This window comes from Rissa tridactyla, chromosome W (genome assembly GCF_028500815.1).
Source record: "Rissa tridactyla isolate bRisTri1 chromosome W, bRisTri1.patW.cur.20221130, whole genome shotgun sequence".
Taxonomy (NCBI): domain Eukaryota; kingdom Metazoa; phylum Chordata; class Aves; order Charadriiformes; family Laridae; genus Rissa; species Rissa tridactyla.
The window spans coordinates 2,937,054-2,949,066 of record NC_071496.1 but is presented as its reverse complement, the minus strand read 5'-3'; positions in this window follow the sequence as shown (position 1 = coordinate 2,949,066).

The window sequence follows — 12,013 nt, the reverse complement described above, 5'->3', positions numbered from 1 at the left end:
CAATTGAAATGCAGAAAAACTTGTTTAAATGAAACCACTTTAAACATGCTGGCACTTATGTATGGGCAGGAGCACTTACGCATTCTATGTGTATAGACAAAAACGTGGAACAAGTTTATTCCTATAGGTGTTGCTTTCAAAGCTGAATAAAACCAAGTATTTTGGAAAGCTACAATCGAAACCAATTAAGTGTACTTGCACTTTGATGTTCTACGCCGTAGCCTCTGCTCCCTCGTATTGAGAATTGGTTTTCCCATTTCCGCAATTCTTCATGGGTTTACTGAATGCAAATAAACCAGTGGAACATGAGAGCGGTGAACAGCAATGTGATGGCTTTAACTTATTTTTTTCTGTTCCAATTTAGTAGTGCTTATTTAACTGATGTGAGATTAAGAAGTGATGGGAAGTCCAGGCCTTTAAGTCACTTTGTGAACTGGAGCTGCTTGGGCTCTCCTGGAAATATTTTAAGGCTGTTTCATGCTCGGTGGAAGCTTTGTGGATTGATCTGTTCTGAAGTTTTCCTTTTTCCTTCTTTTTTTTTTTAATTTTTTTTAATTTTTTTTTAATGTCAAGGGGAATTTGCTCACGGGAGCAGCTCAGCCCCATTCCTGTGTATCTTTGCACTCCCTAGCTTCATCCCGCTCCCCTCTGCTGACGCAGCTTCTCTTGCCATGTGCTGAGCAGCAGCACTTCAATTATGATCTAATGTTTTATGTTTGATATTTATGCAGCAGCTGAGAAACCTAAATAATTAAATTTCCCCATGGCCCAAGCGGGCCAGGAGCCGGATGAGCTTCTTCATAGACGTGAGCTGTGCTGGCTTAAAAGATTTGCTGGCGTAATGTTGCTACCTGTACACTCGGTCCTTAATAGAAACCGCAGCGCTAATCATTAATAATTCAGCTGTGGCTCAGCAAATCAGATTAACCTTTGGGAACGCACCGAGGTTGTTTTCCTGTGCAGCCTTCATTCTCAAAGTAGAAAAATAATTCGTTCAGAGCAGGGAAGAGACCTGCAACTTGCTTCTGGATAAGTCATCTGGGGGAGATGGCCGTGAGTAAGCGTGACTTTCCAAGTCAGATGTTGTGAGAGTCTGAGATTTATTCAAGCTATTCAAACATTTGATTTTAATAATCCATGTTTTCCTGTTTGTTTTAATAGTCTGAGCACCTTGAGCTGTGCGGGGAGGTTGGGGGAACTTGCAGAGTTCCTGCAATTGCGTGATACCCGTTATGGGAGCATATGGGCGTTAAATCTCTGCCCGGTATCTCCTTGCTTACATCTCGCCTTGGTCTCTCCAGGGTGACCTCATCTCTGGGCATCCCCTTCTCCTCAGTTACAGCGGGATGCAATAAATTATCCAGAATTTTAAGGTGCTGGGTTGATGGATTTTGTTAAAATCTGATTTGCAGATAATTCTGCTTCCCTAGCTCGTGTGTGTAATGGTGCCTCACCTTCTCCTGGTCCTGGGATGATGACAGACGGAGATATCCACTGGGAAGAGAAAACTGGGGCAGGCTGGGAATGAGCTGGCCAGCAGCGGGATGTCAGAGGAGACCTGATGATCATAGCGGAGCACAGATTTAAGGAGGAATCAGTTCATGTGGCTATTGTAAAGTAAGCCAATAAACATATATAAAAACTGGGAAATATATGTAAAAACTGGGCTTACTCTGTAACTGTTAGCTTGACTGACTGCTTTCCATTTCTACTAATTTTCAGGTGGAGACCTGGCTTGGACCCTTTCTCTGTGCGGTCCTGGTTGCATCTTAGGACAAATTGAAGAGAAGCCAGAAGATGGAAGCAAGGATGGCTAAACAGGTTGGATGTAAGGGAAAAGAAAGGAATTTGGGTTACTAAGGGTAGAAAGAGCTGATTTAAGGGGAGACAATGTTGTGTTTGAAGCAGCTGTTGTGCTGACCCCACTGCGGGGACAGATGGGCTGGGGTGGGAGGAGGGACAAGTACAATGAACTGAAGCCCCCCCCTCCGGGGATTTCCAGCCTCGGTGTTTGCAGAGCCCAGAACCTTGCAGGAAAGCTGTGGGCCCATAATGGTGGCTTCAGGTTTACCTTCATGGAGCTTGAGGGATGACAAAACATGGGCAAATGCAATGGAGGGAAGATGCACAACCACTGGAGGCTGTTGGCGGTGGTCTGGGTTGCATCAAGCCTTGAAGAAATCATCATCCATCCTCTCAGTCCTGTAATTTCAAAATCGGCCAGTTCAGGCTAATTCTTCCTCAAATGGGCTCGTTCCTCCCTTGCTGTGGCAGCAGCTCTCCGGACATCCCGCCCTTCCCTCTGCAAGATCTTGGGAGTAACTGCAAAGGGAGAAAAAGACCCATTAACCTTTACCGTCTCTCTCTTCTCTGCATAATCCAGTTGGTGTTTGTCTTGATGGCGGTAATTACTCAGAAGTATGTAATTGCAAGACAAATGTTTAATTAAGAGCGGGTTTATCGCTAGTCTCTTGTCTGCTTCCATCTGGAAAGAGTGTGGTTGTGGCGGTCGTCTTGGCAGCCTGGATCGAAGGTCTGCAGGCCTGATTCTGCACCCTTGCAAAAAAAATAAGGAAATTAAATAAATTAAAATACTAAGGGGACCCTGCATTCCCTGCTGCTGCCATGTGAGCTTCTAATTTCTAAATAATACTTTGCCCAAAATCCACATCTTCTGATGGCACCTGCTGTGGAGAAACCAGCTTCCCCTTCAAATGAATCCATAATTCAGGACGGTGTCCTCTACCCGATGAGAGCTCCAGGTGCCTTGTAAGGAAAACAGCTCTTCTAGATGACGCAGTTATTTGCCTCCAGATGAGCTTAAGTCAAAATTACATTTTCTAGCTCTTTAGCAATGCTCAGTAATGTATTCCTGCAATATCCTAGAAGTCAAAAGGCTATTAAAACCCAAGAAACCCTTACACAAGCTTCAAAGGCTCCTCGTTTAAGCATGTCTGAATAAATACGCTGTAAATTATCAGCCTGTGCTGCCTCCCGGGAAGACTCAACAAAGTGAAGGTGGCCCCGTAACCTGGCTGCACGGGGAATTAGCATTAAAAATATTCCTCCTCTCATCGCTTTTGGGTGCGGTGGGTGTCTGGGGCAGAGCCGCCTCCCTGCCTAACAATGACTGCAGCGAGCATCAGCCACTGAATAATTTTAAAATGTTTTTCCCTTTGGGAAATCACACTGATCTTACTGGGGTTTTTTAATTAAATAATGTGCTGACTGTTACAAGCTGGAAATATGTTGGTGGGGTTTTTTTTGTTGTTTATTCTTTGCAGCAACGTTTTCTTCTGGTTGTCGCTTAAGAAGAGAGAGGCTCGGGATTGCTCCCTGCCGGGAAACAGCCCTGGGACCCCACACGTGAGCCGCACCCAGGGGATGCGATATATGGGACTACGTAGTAAAAATATATATATGAGCACCTGGGGAAGTGCTGATCCTACAGTAGAGGGTCTCTCCAGGCAAACCAGACAGTTCTTCACTTCTCCCCTGCTGGCACCCAGGAAATTTGGAAACTGCTGGAGTTTCAGTCTTGCTTTCCCCTGTTGCTAATGAAGTGGGTAATTAGGCAGAACAGCGGCAATTTCACTGATTCTTTAAAGCCTTATGAATGTAAAAATGGCCATTTTTCCTTGTGCTGATGCACCCCAGCTATGAACCCCCCACTCTCGCTCGGCAGCGCTGAGGGTGAATAATCCGGCAGCCAAACGCTGGTGCTTTGGGCCTGGGGCTGGGAGATGCCATGGCAACATCTCAGACAGGAGCTGGCTATGAATGTATATGCACACGCTAATTAAAATTTAAACAGCCTCCGATGCGGAGAGTGAGCCGAGCCTGTGCCGCGGGACCTGTGGTTTATTAATAAAGTATAAGAGTATCGAAGGGATGTCTCTCTGCTGGTGGGTGCCCGGGGATGGCCTGGCTCCAGGGCTCCTGCATCACTGCCCGGCCCTGCGGCCGCTTGTCCCTCCCTCCTGGAGGGGTTTAGAGGTTTTGAGACACTTCGGTTTCTCCATCACCTGCAGTGACATGCTCATGGGCTTTCCCTCTGCTTTGGGAAGGGCTGAGCTCTCTGTCAAGCACCTGGACAAGATTCTCAGTGTTTCCCACCCCCAAATTGTCACAAATGAATTGAAGTTATTAATATTTTGTGCTCCAGCGTGAACCGGGAGGGGATTTCTTGTGATTGTGCCTTAATATGTTAATGTCTGGAGTGGTTCCTAACCAGGGATTAGTATTATTATCCCTATGGTACAAATGGAAAATTAATCCTCAGGGCATTAAAGTACTTCCCAAGGCCACACCGTGAGCTGTAGGTGGAGATGGCACTGCAAAGCATTTGGCTTCGTTCCTGGCCGCCACCTCCCCATGCTCCCCCGAGCTCTGGTCTTGCAAATCCCTTTCCGAGTGACGCTTCTCGCTCATTGACTTGCCAAGCTCCATGTTAGACCCACTTGGCTTCACCTTTGCTCCTTCAACTTGGGAAGTCCAGATCTTTCTGCCTTAACAGGAAGAAAGCTCTTCCAATATCCAGCTTAAATCCAGCCACGGCTGAGAAAATCCTCTTGTCCTTGTGCCTGGCCTTGGGGGCTGCTTGGTGCAAGCTCTGGCCCTGCGCTTGCCCTCTTGTCTAAGCCAGTTCTGCTCTCCTTCCTCCACTTGACATCATCTTGGCCAGAAGCTGGCAGGAATCTGCCTCCCTCTTTGCTTCATGGGTTTGGTGGCACCATTAGTAGGGCCAGACATTACAGACTAAACTCGTGGTCATGGTCCTTCAGGACATCAGGGTGAAAGAAGTGAATCTTCCATCGGCATCGCTCGGTGAGCAATCGTTTGCAGCTTTTAATTTGGGTCCTTACCTGAGCACATGGGATGTGCTTGTTCTGTGATTCTGGGTTTTTCTCCATGTTGGGACGCTTCTCCTGGTTATGGTTGACTTGGGCTTTGAGGTGTCTGTGCCTAGAAGCATGGAAGAAATGGGAAAGGACACTTTTCCGCACCATCCCCGTGGCTCCCTGCCTCTGAATCCTGTGCAGATGATGCTGCAGGAGCCCTTCCCCGCGTGAAGCCACGTGAGTCTGTGTTTCTCCCACCTGCACTTCAGATTTGCTCCCTTGCATGTTTTTTTTTTTCAGCCCCGTGACCATATTATTTATGAACCTTGAGAAGGCTCACCTGGAAATGGAGAGCGTAGGGGAGATGCTCTACAAAATGGTATCAGAAGCATCAGAAAAGGCAGCAAAAAACCCTTTTGTTTAAAGCTGGAAGCACGCTGTGCGGAGGTGGTGGGGAACACAAAGCTGCGGGGCTTTGCGGGGCCGACTTTTGGAGCAGATCAAGATTAAAACGCGGGTTTTTGAAGGCTTTGCTCAGCTCAGCACCGCTGTGATGGTAGCACAGCTTTTTTTGATGCCGATTTCAACATTTCCCTTTGTCTGCCTTCGGTTGGGATATTTTCATCCAGTCAAAGCTGAGGTCCCAGCTTTTTGGCAGTGCCGGGGGGAAACCGGGCTGCCTTGCATGAAGGATGGGGAGCCCATGCAGGGAGATCTTCCCTTGGTGGCTGGGGAAGTTATTTCCTATTTCTCCCAGCTCTACAAAATACCACTTCAAGGCACAAAGAGCATGAAGGGAGGTGACAGAGGGACCATAAGGTCTTATCCTTTGCTTTCTCCTGGTTTTATCTCTTATCATCTAGCCCTGGTGTGGGATGATACAAAAGCTCTACCAAACGTCTCCTCACCCCAAAAGCAGCTGACATGCTGGCTCCTCTCTGTGCCCACATCTGGGGGACGATGCCTGGAAGGGAGCCCAGGTGGTGGCAGCGGCACTGGCTGCAGGGGGATTTCTTGCAAATGTTCTTTGGAGATGGTGAATCGTAACTTACTCCTCTTTTCTGCACTCAGATGCAGGCAAGCGAAACCCCAGTGACCAGAAAAATGGCGCTTAGAGGTCTCCAGCCCAACCATTTCATTTTCTTAACTGGGCTGCTGGGATGTGACATTGCACCAAGCTTCATGCAGGTCCAGCCACTGAAGGGTCTTTCTCGCTCAGTGTGGCCACCAAATCTTTCGTGCTCTGATTCAAAAGCATGTGCTGGGCTTCCAGGCCCTTGGCCCCTCTGGTTTTCTATCTCCATACACGTGCCCACAGCAGCCATCAGAAATGTGGCCTGTATTTTCAAGAGATTTCTTCGTTTTTCTAAAACCGTGATTATTTTGCTCAGGCTGTCTTGCTGGGCCTAATATCACTTGAACGGCTCACTTATCTGAATTAGCTTGATTAATGACAGAGCCCAGACACAGAGCTCCTCAGCCTGTTCAAGTCATCTTTTCCATGGGAGCTTTTATAGCCTTTTATTCTATTTTGCTGCGGCCAAGCTTTTGTCTCAGCTGTTAGATGGGATCATACAACCCATGGACACATAGACAACGTACAAATAGGTTATGGAGTTCCTCTGCTGATGAGATAAAGTTTCCCTGGCTGAAAACATCAAATTACAGACTTATCTGTTGCACGTGTCTTAGAGGTTTCCTTGAAATCCTGCAGCACCTTCCTTCGCCTCCATGTGCCTCGTTGTTGATACTGGTGGGCTTTAGTGACAGCGATGCTGAGGTTTGATGCTTGATGTCTTCTCTGCCTTCTGCAGGTTGTCCTGCCTTTTCAGATGGGGTTTCCAGCTTCACTTTTCTTTTCCTCTGTTGCAGCATCACCTTCGGCATCGCCATCCTTGCGCTGTCCTGCCCTCCCTCCCCAGCCCCAGTCTGTGCCACAACAGGGCAGGCTTCCGGAAAACGTCTTGGTGATGCCAACTGACTCTTGTGTGGAAGGAGGGAGTTCAGATGAGCTGGCTTGACCCTGCATGTCGGTGGTGAATGTCATTCAGATGAGATTCTTCAGTCTATATCATGCAAAAAAAAAAAAAAAAGGCCGTGCCTTGCTTGGGGGCTGCAGAAGCTGGCGTTGAGGTGCACCTCTTGATGTGTGGATGGAACTGAAGCCACCTCGGCCTTCCTGAGATGAGACCTCGAGCAGACGTAGATGGGGCAGCTGATCCAGAGCTTCCTTAAGTTTGAGTGAAAGCTGCTTCTGGCCTCTGAGCTCACACCAGGCACCGCAGAAAGGAAGCTGGAGGAATAAAGTCTTCCAGGCGGTTGTGAGGAGCAGGGCTGGTTGATACTGGAGGATGGACTTCCAGAGCTGCTGCTGGAGCTTGGATGGAGGCTGGGCGTGAGGAGCTGCATGTACCCTGCCGTGCTTCACCCCTCGCCTTGGGGAAGAGAAATTGCCTCAGAAGATTGTCTCCTTTTCTACAATAAGTAATGCTACTGTTTTTTCACGTGGTAATGAGAAAGGAGGATGTTGATTTTTCTCCATCCATCCATCTGTTGGGAAATTACGAGGGAGCCAAACAAATCCTCTTGGGGGCTGCCACGACTCAGCCCAGAGCAGGTTTTGCCTCTGGCCTGGCAGAGGTCAAGCACCATCTTCTGCCGCCACCCTGCCTGGGCTCTACTTGCCATCAAAGGACTTGCTTCCATAGAAACCGTCTGGCAGCTGGAGTCTTCTCAAGTCCAAAAGCACCAGTGGCCCAGCTGGTTATTCTGGTTTTGTTCAGCTGGAAACATCTTCCTAGTCTTGAAAGCTTGGGAGGACCAGGGAAGTCAAACCAGCACTGGAAAAGCCTTCAGGGCTCTGCGTGGCTGTGTGAGCCGGGGGCTGATGCTTCCTTTGACTCCCATAAAAGCAGCCCTGGCTCATCCAGACCCTCTCCCAGTGATGAACCTCAGCGTGCATCACGAAACAGATGTCCCAGTAAAATCACGTAGTCCTTGCTTTTTGTTGGGGGACACGGAGAGGAAAAAAAATGAGCGTGGGAGCCACAGGCTGAGGGGTAGAGCACGAAGCTCTGCTTTCCACCCTGGCACAGTGAAACCTTTGCCTGTGGCCACCTAAGAAAGGAGAGGATGGGAGAGATGGTACATGCGTCCCCACTGGCAACTGGTGATGTTCCATGAAGCAGTGGCATTCCTGAAGTGATTTCCTGGTCAATGAGGACACGCAAGGCTTGCTGGCTAATACCGGGTACAAAAGCAACGGCTGGAGCCCACCAGGAAAAGGCAGGAGGGAGATGTGTGCAGGGGGAGCGAGCAGTTGCTTTCCCATCCCTTTCGGACAACAGCTCCAGAAAAATCAAACCCCAGTGATGGGGATGGCTGGGGACCCTCACCTATCCTGCCCTGTCCCATGCCCCGTGCCTGATTTTGGGGCTCAAGCCCTGGCCGCACACCTCCAGTGACGGCCAGGGCTTGCCAGACTTGTCCAGCACCATATGGCCAGAGGAGACGTGGCTGGCGGGGGAGAGCACGCTCACAGCTCTGTCACCATTAGCACCTCGTCATCAGCCAAATCTTCCTGTGCTGCCGCTGACCTGGAACTTGCGATGCCGGGTGCCGGTGTTGCCGAATGGTGCGTGCCAGCAAGACACAGCATCGCTTCCCGCATCCCATCCTTGGGCTGCCTGTGGGCCTTTGCTGGAGGCACACTGAAATCTGGAGCATCGCAGCCGGTGTGTGATAACACAGGTGCCGTCAGAGGGAGGATTTAAGCAATCTTGGGCTAAATGAGTGTCTCTTGAGCTATTTTTCCCCAAACAGCTCTGCTGCCATCATAAACACATCAGGTGCAGGGTACTTTGCATCTTCTCAGCTTGGGATGGAAGAGAGCAGCTCAGCACTGATGCCAGCCTTGCCCTGCTGAATTTCCAGCTAAGAAGCTCTAGCAAAGGTACAGTAATATTAATTAAAAGCTCATTTCCCAAACTAACTGGGGCGTTACCTCAAATGTGCTCCCCCTGTGACATCCCAGTCATGTGCTGGGCCAGGAGACTTTTGTGCAGAGAGGTTGTTGTCAGCGGCTGCTCCTCGACCCCTTCGCGTTCCCGGCTTTGGAGGGTCTGGGGTTGAGTTGTAAATTCAAGCTGGCTCGCTCAGCTAAATACTGCTCGGCTTCAGTATGTCATGGGATCTGAGAGGGTGTTAAGCACGGACATGGGAATTACGAGTTTCAGCCAGGTCGATGGCGGCTACTGCAGGGACCTGCCTCCGGTGACAGCCAGCATCAGGCTGAGAGCCAGGAACCGCGGTTATGAAGCATGAGCCATTCCTCTTCAGTTAGCAGTTCTGTGGGCTGGCAGGTTGAACAGTTTGCATCGCTTCCAAAACACCTTTTTAAGCTTAAAAACCCTATTTACAATTAAAAATGGCAATGCAGGGAAAGGGCCGGTCTTGGGGCGGCGGGGGGGGGGGTAATTATCTTGCTGTGTGCTTGGCTTTGGTTATTTCTGACGTTGAACTATTCCCCAGACGTTGGATCTAAAATACAAAGGGCTGGATGATGCCTCAGCTGGGTTGCTCTCCGAGGAGATAGCATCTCCCGGCGCAGACAGCGCAGCTTTCCCAAACCAGGCTGGCAAGGTCATTTGAGAACTTCACTTGCACATGTTCAAACAGCTCCTTCATTATCATCCATCAATCCCTCCGTCCTCGCCCGGTCTCTCGGATACCCACTGCGGCTGGTGCAAAGCCATCCCACTTAATTGGGACCTCGGGGAAGCTGTTCCCATTCTCAAGCCTGCTCCGCTTTAATTAATGGATAAAGTAATCTATGAATAAGACGGCCTTGACTAACTCCCCCTTTCATTTCCCTTCCGCTTTCTGTGCTTCTCACAGGTAATTTGGAGCGATGCTTTCTGAAGGTCCGTGCAGAAGATGATAACCTGTTTTCTGCAGGCTCAGTCCTGCAAACGAGCAGGAATGCAAATGTTGAGAGCTTGTAAAGCACTTTAGTATCCACGTGAGCAGGTGAGTTGTTCCTGGGGTTAGCTCCTTTGCTTAAAGCCAAGCCTTTGGATCCAAGTGCTGCGAGGGAATTGCCCCAAAGGGTGGGGAAACGGCAGTTTTGAGATGCTGCTGTTTAATCTGGGCATTGTCTGGCCTCAGCATGCTGGGGACAGCTGCGACAAAAGAAAGGCGTCTGCTTTCAGAAAGAAAAATGCAGGTTTTAAAATCATTCTGTTGGTTTTTTGTCTTGTGGCTGGATTTCTGTTATGGGTAGAAATTGGTTAGAGCAATCAGACGTGCAGCTGATCGGGGTACCAGTCTCCAAAATTGCCTTGCAGCACCTTAGATCCTGCGTGGTCCCTTCCTGCTGGGCCCGGGCTCCCCTCACCCATCGCGGCCTCAGTAGCCAAGGCTAAACCAGCGACATCAGGGGTTATGGGCAGGCAGAGGCCGTGCTTTTTAATTAGCATCTTTATTAATGAGCGAGATGCCGGGATAAATGGTAAGCAGGTAAGCGGGGGAAGGATGCTGGGCAGGGAAAGGGAGGTGACGCCGAAGCACGCGGGAGCTCCTGCCCAGGCGTGCTGGTGCCAGCGCTAATTGCTGATGACAAACTGACTCTGAGGTGAGAGAGGAACCACCTCAGGTGGAAGCACCACGGTAAAATTTGGGCTCTCCAAGGCTGTTCCCGGAGTCCCCGAGCACACACAGCTGGGGGTCGTGTTGTCTCCTCCAGGGGTCTTTTCCTGCGATCTCTCCAGCCGGCATCTCTGCTCCCGAGTGCGACATTCAGGATCTGTAAAGGCTGATTATAGTGTACGTGAAAAATAATAGCAGGAGGTGGAAAAATGTGGGTGTGCAGAAAATGATGGCTCTAACAGCATCCCCCCAAACCGGGGAGTTGTGACAAGCTCGTTCCCAAGGATTTACAAAGGTGGCTGCCTACGACATGAGAGAGACTTCCTCTTTTTTTCTTTGCTTTGGCAGTTTTAGGTCAGTTTAATAAGACAGAAGGAAAAAAGGAAGCCTTCAAGGAAGTTGATGCCAAGTTGGTGGCAGTTAGGGAAATCAAAAGCTTTGCTCTCGACTAGTTCTGTTGCCTGTGAAGTGGAAGGAGCAGGCTGGGATCGCTCGGAGCCGGTGAGCGGCAACGGTCGCTGCTCTCGCCCTGGTTTGGTGGGTGAGCGCCCTGACACCAGTGTGAAGTCAAAGAAGATGTGGGAAGATGGAGGAAGGAGAGAATAAACAAGCGTTATTTCAGGGTGCGGGGAGAGTGCTGGGGCCTGGGTGCTGCTGTGGTGGGGAGGGGAGCGGCAGGGACGGGATCTGCGGGCACAAGGTGGCAAACAAGCATCGGCCTCTTTATTTGCAATAAATAGAAAGTAAAGTGGTCTCGTTGCTGACACCACTTTCACTGCATGGACTTAACCCCAGGAGCTCGATGCCTGGGCATTGCGTCTGCTCAGCCGCTCCGTTATTCTAACCACCTGCTCCGCGCTGTCCTCCGCCACGTTATCCAGCCCTGGATTCAGTGTGGCTCTGAAGTATCGCCTTCCTCCTCCATTTAATTCTCTGTTCTTTGCAGAGCGCTGGAGGAGCTGGCAGGGGTGGGGGGTAATACTTCACTTGTGCCTGATGGATTGCGTACTCCGATTTCCTCCCTTGAAGCATTCCCGTTTCGAAGAGGCGGACCGTTACGAGCTGTTTCCGTGAGGGACAACTCATCAGTGTGTCTCGGATGATGTTCCGGTGTCCAGCAACGGCTGCTTCACTCCACCAGCCAGGACTCCCCTGCCCAGCTGCTTTGTAGACACCGACATTTAAGCATCTCCTTGATTGATGACACTTTGGGGAGAAATTGGAGCACGGATGGAGGAGTGAACAGTGCACGTGGTGAGTTAGAGTGGTTTAATTTCCCCAGCTTGACACTCGCAGCACTTTCCCCTTCTGCTGTTTTAAATTTCCACTTTATTTTTGTACGTTACTACTACTCCGGGGCAAGAGATCACACATTACTGTCACAAGCCCCCCTGGGAAATTCATCTTTTCCTGATGGCATCGGTGCAAATACAGAGTAATTCCAGTGGAGCTGCCATGGCTAATGCGGCCGAACCGTGCCGGAGCCATGCCTTACACCGGTGTTTATACCACCAGAGCTCGACTGA